Raw genomic sequence first — 7,838 nt, forward strand, 5'->3', positions numbered from 1 at the left:
GCACAGGACCTGGCATTTCCCTGCCTGGACGCTGCTGTAAAGTCAGGAGAGACTAAATGGAAACCACGGATTCCTAGATGCGGCTCCCGTGAACCTTTGGGCTATTTGGGGGGAACCTTTGCAGTGTTTGAACTTACAGTCCCTCACCTGCTTTCCACAGACAACGTTGCCAGACACATTAGGGGGCTCCATAAATATTTGAGCACCTCTTAATATGTCAAAATGTCCAGATTCAGAGACAGGAAGAAGCACAGCGCTCCCAGCATCCAACTCTGGCGGAGCTCAGCAAGCCTGGGCAGGGGGTGGGCAGGTGTAGAAGGCACTTTTACCACTGAGGATTCATCAGTATTTCCTTCCAGCTCACATTCTGCGGTAGATTTAAATGCTTGAAATCCTCTCACAGTCCCTCATCACCTATACGATGAAATTCAAACTCCTTAGCACAATCTGGAAGCCCCTTCGTGGTTTGGAGGTTGTCTAACTGACCAGGTTCAACTGCCTCTCCTTGCCTGGAACTTGCCAGGCTCGCGAATTCAGAACATTCGTAGGTCCCTAGTTGTTTCATGTTTTCCCTAAAATTCTTTGTCTCCCAGCCAACAATCCTTTGTCCGTACCCCCCCCCCCCCGCCCCACTGCCAACTATCCTTTAGACTTGAGTCTGGTCCCTCAGAACTATCTGCTCTTCTCGAGGGTTTCTGGGGATTCTAGAACAGCTGGGTTTGAAGCATGGCTCCCCATTCTGGATCTGGGGCTGCTTCTAGAACCTGCTTCTCACAGCTTCCTTGTTGGCCAAGCAGCGGTGATATTAGTACCTCTCCTCACACAACTGCTATGGACATGATATAGGATGATACGGGTATGGAACTTATCCAGATAAATGTTAGATAAGGTAACAAGAACAGCTGATGGCTATGTGTGCCCAGCCCTGTTCTAAGTGTTAAGTGTTCCAAGTGTCATATGTTAAGTGATTTAACTCTTCTCATCTTCACAACAGCCTTGTGAAAGTGTTATCAGCATTCTCATTGTGCAAATGAGGGAACCGCCCAAGTGACTTTCCAGGGTCACCCTGCCGGGTCAAGAATGGTGCCAAGAATTGAACCCAAGCTGTCCGATTGCAGAGATCACACCATGCTATGGTGCCTCTCAGGAAAAGCTCTGGAAACGCCACCTTCGTCAACGAGGACAGGTCCCAGGCCAGTGTCTAAAGCACAGAGGAAATGTTAAGTGCTCCAATAGCTGTGGACCTAGCGTGATCTTCCCATCTCCCTGGCTCTTGCGCTTAACTTCTAGCAGGCCATCTGCTTCCAATCTGCTGACTTGAGCTGAGATCCTGCCCTCATCCCCAGAATGTTGCCTCTTGATCACTGACAGTGCACAGACATCTTCGGGAAGGTTCATAGGGAGGCTGGTTCACTCAGCTCGTAGTAACTGAGCACCCGGTTACTGAGGGTACATCCTGAATGGTGGGAATTGAAATTCCTGTGGCCTCCCGCGCAGTGGAGCCTCCTGAAGAGACCCCTGAACTGCTAACAGACAACCAGCCGGTGGGAAAGGTGGGGCCTCGCTGGTGCTCAAAACAAATGGCACTTCTCGTGCACCCTTTTCACTCATTCATTCTTAGAGCCAACAAGTATTGAGTGCACATTCAGTGCCAGGTACTCTCAGGCACCAGACACAGCATTTAGTAAGGTAAGCACTGTTCCTGGTCTCATGGGCTTTCCAGTGTGAGTAAATATTTTCAGAGAATTTCTAAGAAGAAATCAAGCAGGGTGATGTAGAGTGGCTTGGGGATTGTGGGTGGCTACAGGAGCTCTCTCTCAAGAGGTAACGTTTGCACAGGACCTGAATGGAGAGAAACAGTGTGCACATGTAGACCTAGCGACAGAATGTTCTGCACAAGAGAAGAGGTGTGAAGGCTCTGGAGTGTGAGCAAGCTTGATGTGTTCCAGAAATGAGATGAGGATACCTGGAGCATGGTGAGGGAGGAGAGGTGCTGGGTTTGCCTTTGGTTAAGTCACTTCCTCTCTCTGAATTGCAGTGTTCTCATCTGTAAAATGGGCGTAATTTTACCTATGTGTTAGTGTCTAGTGAGGGGGTGGGGAAAGCCACCCTAGGTATTTCAGGCAGAAGGAATGTAATACGGGGCATTGTTTACAGAGGTGTTGGGAGGGCAGGAGGAGCCAGGGAACAATGAGGACACCCACAGATCAGTAACTGGAGGGAGCGGCTGTGGCCCCTAAGACCAGAGGAGCAAAAGGAGAAACAGTGTTTCCCAGAACCGTGATTCCTGCTCGCTCGAGCAGGAATTGAGAGCCACACCCTCAGGGGTGCTACTGTCACACAGCTGCTGTCACCACCACGGCCTGAGGGGCCACCAGAATCCTGGGCTGGGATGGCTCCTCCCTCCCTCCTGACTTCTGAAGCCCTGCTGGTGCCTCCTGGAGGCAGGGTCACCTGACCAGGGCATCTGGGAAATGAGGTTTGCAGGCTCCCGGTCCTGGCTGCGAAGAAGAGCCTAAAAAGGCAAGCGCAGGATGGGAACCACAGACGCCATTCCCACACCAGCCACTGCACACCTCTGTACGAGGAGGGAAACAAGTGTGTGTTCAACAAATTACTGCACGGATGCTTCATAGCACGTAGTAAGCATGTGGGAAAGGCAAACAGAAACACCTTTAGTATAATATATTATACGAAACACCTTTATATAAACACCTTTAGTATAATATTTTAACGTGAAGGTCTGAACTTCTGATGTGAGGCATCAAAAATGAGCATTTTTAAAATAGAATTTTAAATCCGAAAGGGTGATGTATTCACCCATCGAATTCAAATTGCAAAGCAATATGCGGCGAAAATAAGTTTCTCGTATCCTGTCTTCTCATTGCCTCATCCTTGACTCCTCCTAAAGCTATCGCTGGTCCCTTTCTTCTGTGTCTACGGATCGTCCAGACCGGGGCAAGGGTATGCGTCTATTCAAAACAACTGTCTTCTTTGACCCACAGGGTGCGTGCCACGCACACAGCTCCGGGACTCGCGTTTCTCTCTCCACCGAATCTTGGAGGTCGCTCTCAGCACACACCACTTTGTCTTACCAGAACCATGATTTTCCTAGCCAGCCTCCCGTAGTCTTTTACCGTTTCCGAGAGGGCTGCGGTGCGTACGCTTGCACAACTTCCTAGTGCCCGTGCGCATGTCTTCCTGTGGGATCATTTCCGAAAGGGAACTTGCTGGGTCAAAGGCTGTGGGCGCTTGTCACTGTGATAAATACGGCCCGACCGCCCTCCGCTCCCACCAAGGGGGGCTGTTTTCCCGAAGCGTCACCGGCACCCTCTTCACAACGCCCCCATGGAGGCCCCAGACGTGGAGGGACAGAGATAAGCCCTCCCTGCTGTGCCCTGTCTGGATTCCTGACCCACAGACTGCATGAGCAGGATCAAATGGCTGCTGCTCTATGCCTCCGTGAAGTGGCTGGTTACGCGGCAGTAGGCAGCTGGAACAGCCCCTTCCTAAACTCCTTTTGGCACAGCTCTCCACTTGGTGAGACAAAAGTGGGCCTACCTGTGCTCCCTGCTGCAAAAGCGCAGTCGTTAGCCCAACTGCAGCTGGCCAGTGTCCTTCCAGGATGTTCCTGGGGAGCCTCCGTCATCCCACCCATCGGCAGGCCACCTCGGATGCAGAAAAGGCCCCGGTGTGTGTGCAGAAACCGCACTCTTCGGGAACCCCCAGCACATGCCGTTCACGCCCGTTAAGATAAAACAGTTGCCACAGCTTCACACAGCGAGTCTGGGAAAGGCACAGATCGCTCCTAATTTATCTTCTTGGTGGAGACTGATAGCGGTCAGCATGAGCGGTGAGCCTACTTAGCAGTTGTGGTGATCCACGGGAGGTATGTCACTCGCTCATTTGTCACCTAATCCTTGCTGAGCACCTGCTCTGTGCCAGGTTGTGAAAAAGCCCTGGTGACAGAGGAATAGATGGATGAGGCCGCTGCCTTCCATCAGCCCTAGTTCAGGGCTGGGGCAGACGGGGCAAGGATACCGAAGGGTGACGCGAACGGGTGACATTCCAGTGTTGTTTTTTTAAGTTCGTTAATTCATTTAGAGAGAGTGAGCGTACATGTGAGCGGGGGAGGGGGGGAGGGAAAGAGAGAGAGAATCCCAAGCAGGCTCTGTGCTGTCACCGCAGAGCCCAGTGTGGGACTTGATCCCGTGAACCGTGTAATCATGACCTGAGCTGAAACCAAGAGTCGGACGCTGAACCAACTGAGCCACCCAGGCGCCCCTATGGGAACGTTCCCATGTTGATATGAGGAGGAAATAGGCAAACTGGGCCAAGATGGTTTGGTAATAATAGTGCCTTTTTGCAGTGCATTGTATGGCCTGCGCCTCCCTCGGGAGCGTGAGGTAGGCGAGACATCCATTCGTATATTGATTTCTCAGCTGGACTGGGGCTGGGGGATGGCAGGGGAAGGGAGGCGATTCAGGATATATTCCCAGGACATTGAAACATACTGTGTATTCATTCGCTAGGGCTGCCACAACAAAGTACTACAGACCGGTCCTCACATGACCCCCTGTGCGCGCGCACAAACACACACACACACACACTCCTCGTGTCTCCTTGTGGGTCCAGATTTTCTCTTCTTCTGAAGTAGCCAGTCAGATTGGGTCAGGGCCACCCATGTGACCTCATTTCACCTCACTTGCCTCTTTAAAGACTATCTCCAAATACAGCCCCATTCTGAGGTCCCGGACTTCAACATATGAATTTTGGGGTGACACAACTCTGCCCAGAAACACACTGTTGCCTAGTTTGGACTGAGGCCACCGTATGTAGCAAGTCTCTGTGTCCTGCCATGACCGTTGCCAACATCCAGCCTAAAAGAAGTTGGAGATCCAAAGGAACATTGATTCGGGACAAGGACGTGTGGGGTGATGACACTTGCCCTGGGCCCCGTGGGTTGGGCTGCTGTGAGCTGGTGGGTGGCTGCACACGAAGCTGTCTAAAGGGCACCCGTGCTCTCGCCAGCACTATTCAGTCACCAAACGATGGAACTACCCACGGATGAATGGATAAACCCAAACGATGGAGTAGTATTTGGCCATTAAAAAAGTGGGATGAAAATGTTCTGGAAGCAGGCAGAAGTGATGATCGGCATTTGTGCCAGACCCTTAGTCCACCCTCACTAGTGCTCCTTGATGGTTCACTCTTTGAGCACTGCAATATATTTATTTAAATGGGAAACTCTATGTGACTATCCAAATGTAATGTCTGTCTCATAGGCAGGACCTTACAAAAATAAATACAATAAAAACAACAAAAAAAAGGTTATTAGATTCTAGTTAGATATTGTCGCTCCCCTAAAGCTCCCTCAGAAAGGGGGGCACTTGCCCCCTAGGTGAGATGTTGCCGTTTAACTCTGGGCTCCGCACGACCCAGGACCACCTTGCTGGCCAGCCAGCCTTTGAGGAAATACAGCCTCACACTAAGTAAGGAGCACTCCCCAAATCCCAGTGGGGGGGCAGGGGAGGATTTCTCTCTCTCTCTCTCTCTCTCTCTCTCTCTCTCTCTCTCTGTATCCAGGCCTGAAAACACAGGCTCCTTGTTCATGGACTGGGCTGCCTGGATTCCTCACAGAGAGGGTCCCAGAGACACTCCGTGAGATGTCCAAGCCCGTGAAGTGGGAGACCTGGGTCTGCGTCCTGACTCTGGCACCTAGAGGGGACTTAACTGTTCGCTCATTCCACAAACATCCCTACGCTCCAAAGACTGTGCCGCAGCGGGGGGGGGGGGGGGGGGGGGGGGGGGGGGGGGGGGGCGGGGGGGGGCTGGCAATGCACAAGGTGGGTGCAGTCCTGCTCTTTGGGAGCTTTTATTTCAGTGGCAAGAGTTGGTCAACAAGCAAGGGCGCAAGGAAGAAAACTCCAAGTAATGGTGCAGGATCAGAATAAGGTGGGGAAATGAGGTGAAGGGTGCCCAGGGAGGCACCATTAGATGGCGAGGTCAGGAAGGGCAGGATCCACCTTTCCTCTTGCCTAGAATATGGCTGTGATGCCTGCAGGTACGGGAGCCATTTTGTGACCAGGAAGCAACAATCAGGAGGGCAAAAGTCAACATAGAAAGGGGATGTAGACGACGAAAAGAGCCTGGGCCTTCAGTAACCTCACAGCACCACCGCACAAGCCCCGGACCTTCCTCCTCCAGACTTTCTAGTACATAAGACAAAGGAAATGCCCCTGTGAGTTGGGTTTTCCTAACAGCTGAACACATGTCTAATGACAACAGATCTAAATGACAAGATGAAATGATGGTAATGTGTGGAGGAAGAAGATTTCAGGTAGAGGGGACAGAAGTACAAAGGCCCCGAGGCAAGGACAGACTCGAAGGATCTGAAGAACTGAAACAAGGTCAGTGCGGCTGAAGTGGGAGGAACCTGAGGGACACGGGGGGAGCAGGGGCTGCTTCGGGTCCCTCGGATGGTAGCCTTCGCACAGCGGGAGGGCAGTGGAGTGTTTGGAGCAGGACAGAGACATGATCTGACTGAGGTCTTAGAAAGATCTTTCTGGCTGGGAGACTATATGGTCAGGCAAGGGATGCTGGGGTCTGGCCTAGGCTGGCTATAGTGGAGATGGGATCTGGGGGCCATGTGTACACACACACACACACACACACAGCACATGGGGCCCTCTTCCACCCAGACAGACTCCAGTTTGAATCCCGACCCTGCCACTCGTCAGCTGTGGGATTCTGGGACAGGTGACCGAAACACTCCGAACCCACTAGTTTCTCCATCTTACCGCCTCTGTTGTGGCCTAGGTTCTGTCCTGCCCTCCTAAGCTGCCTTCCTACCCGCAGCCTTCACCTTGCAATCCTTTCTCCACACTGCAGCCGCCAAGATTCCTTTAAAATAAATATGAACATGGCTGGGGCGCCTGGGTGGCTCAGTCGGTGAAGCCTCTGACTTCGGCTCAGGTCCTGATCTCACGGATCGTGGGTTCGAGCCCCGCGTCGGGCTCTGTGCTGACAGCTCAGAGCCTGGAGCCTGCTTCGGGTTCTGTGTCTCCCTCTCTCTTCCCCTCCCTGCTCACGCTCTATCTCTGTCTGAAAAATAAATAAACATTAAAAATAAGATAAAAATGAACATGGCACTTCCCTGCTTATAACCCTTCGATGACTCCCCATAAGCCTCAGCAACAAATCGAAATGCCTGACCGGACCGGGCCTCTCTGTTAGTCTAACAGAGAGACTGCACAATGCCTCAGAGATCAGATGTACAAGCTGGGTTCTCCCTCCCCGCAGCCAGCTGCTTCCTGAAGGGGAAGGTGGGGCGGGGGGGAAGCCCCACCTTCTGAAAGCCTCCGTCCACTTCTGCCATTAACCACCTAGGAGGCCGGGAAGTGCAGTCTGTCCAGGAAGGGTAGGAAATGGAGTTTTGGTGAATTACTGAGTCCCCGCAACAATCTGCCCTCTGGCGACCCAGAGGTAGCGTCCCCCTTCTTGGCTCGCACACCCTCCACCAGGGGCACACCCTCACACCACACCCCGTTTCCGCTCGAGGCCTCCTATCTCTTAGGGATGCACCATGTTCTCCACCTGCGGCAGCCCGGGATCTAGAAGTAAGAGCCAAGTTGCTACCTGCTCTGAACCAGAATGAGATGTGGGACAGGGACGGGATGAATGTGGGTAAAACTCATCAGAACAAGGGAGAGCACGCGGCAGCACCAGGCCAGCGACGGTGGGATCCAGGGAGCAGGCATCGGGGGACCCCCGCCCTGGCTCTGTTCTCTGGGAGGACCCTCCCAGGCCCGTTTTCTCCGAGGAGGAGTCTGGACACT

The sequence above is a fragment of the Lynx canadensis genome, chromosome E1, assembly GCF_007474595.2.
Source record: "Lynx canadensis isolate LIC74 chromosome E1, mLynCan4.pri.v2, whole genome shotgun sequence".
Classification (NCBI taxonomy): Eukaryota; Metazoa; Chordata; class Mammalia; order Carnivora; family Felidae; genus Lynx; species Lynx canadensis.